The following is a 1152-nucleotide window of genomic DNA, read 5'->3' as shown; positions in this document are numbered from 1 at the left end:
CACGCGCCCACTCCCAGCCGCCCACTTTCTTGTCAAGGGTCTGAAATGGAAAGTTAATGCAAATTTAAGGAGTTGGTTATATTTCAGTGTGTGGGTCATGAGTTATTTGTGTTTGTTTGGATTATAATCATGCACGCCCACGGACAAGGACGAGGACACGCCCACACGCCGCCCATACACACGTGCTATGGACCAATGATATATAATCTAAACGCATTTTAAGACTGAATAATTTTGGTACATTATGTAATTTTGTTTTCTTCTGTATAATTGGAATAAATGCAGCCACGCCCACACTCGCGCCTACAGACACGCCCATATTTATGTTACTTGAGTTTAGATTAATATAGAATACATGAGTTAACGCTGGTTTGAATGATTATCTATTTATTTATTTATTTATTTATTTATTTATTTACTTCATGTATATTAATTCACTTATTTATTTATTTATTTCTCTATTTTATTTATCGTCATTGTGGTAAAATATAAAGGCAGTTATAACATTTTTTCTTAATCATGGTTAGAATTAATTTATTTAATTTTTTCAACCCATTCACACCCACATAACATCTATTTATTTATTTATATTTTACAAGGCTCTAAAAATAAATAAATAAATAAATATAACAACATAGATTATCATTAAAGTATCTGTGTGCTGTTTTAATGTCACTGATACGCTAGGTTAGGTTAGGCTAAATTTATGTCATTAAAATTGTCATTATCCACACCAACATACACATCCACATCTATCCACAAACACATTCACAAACACATCCACAAACACATCCACATCTACCCACAAACACATCCACAAATAAAATGTGTAGGAACATGAAGAGTGAAAAGGTCGGGTCATAGCTAGGAAGGCATGGAATATTCAGAACAAGACAGAGAGTTAAGGATAAAATGATTAAAATAAAGTGTATAGGTAGTATATGAAGTGTGAGCAGTTCAGGGCATAGCTAGGAAGGCATGGAATATACAGCAGACAGAGAGATAAGGATAAAATGATTAAAATAAAGTCTATAGGTAGTTTGTGAAGCGTCAAAAGTTCGGGGCATAACTAGGAAGGTATGGAATATTCAGAAACAGACAGAGTTCAGTGTGCCAGAGAAAGGGATGAATTGAGAATACTTGTCAATGAAG

The sequence above is a fragment of the Portunus trituberculatus genome, chromosome 2, assembly GCF_017591435.1.
Source record: "Portunus trituberculatus isolate SZX2019 chromosome 2, ASM1759143v1, whole genome shotgun sequence".
NCBI lineage: Eukaryota > Metazoa > Arthropoda > Malacostraca > Decapoda > Portunidae > Portunus > Portunus trituberculatus.
The sequence above is the reverse complement of the archived record's forward strand: the minus strand, read 5'-3'. Positions refer to the sequence as shown.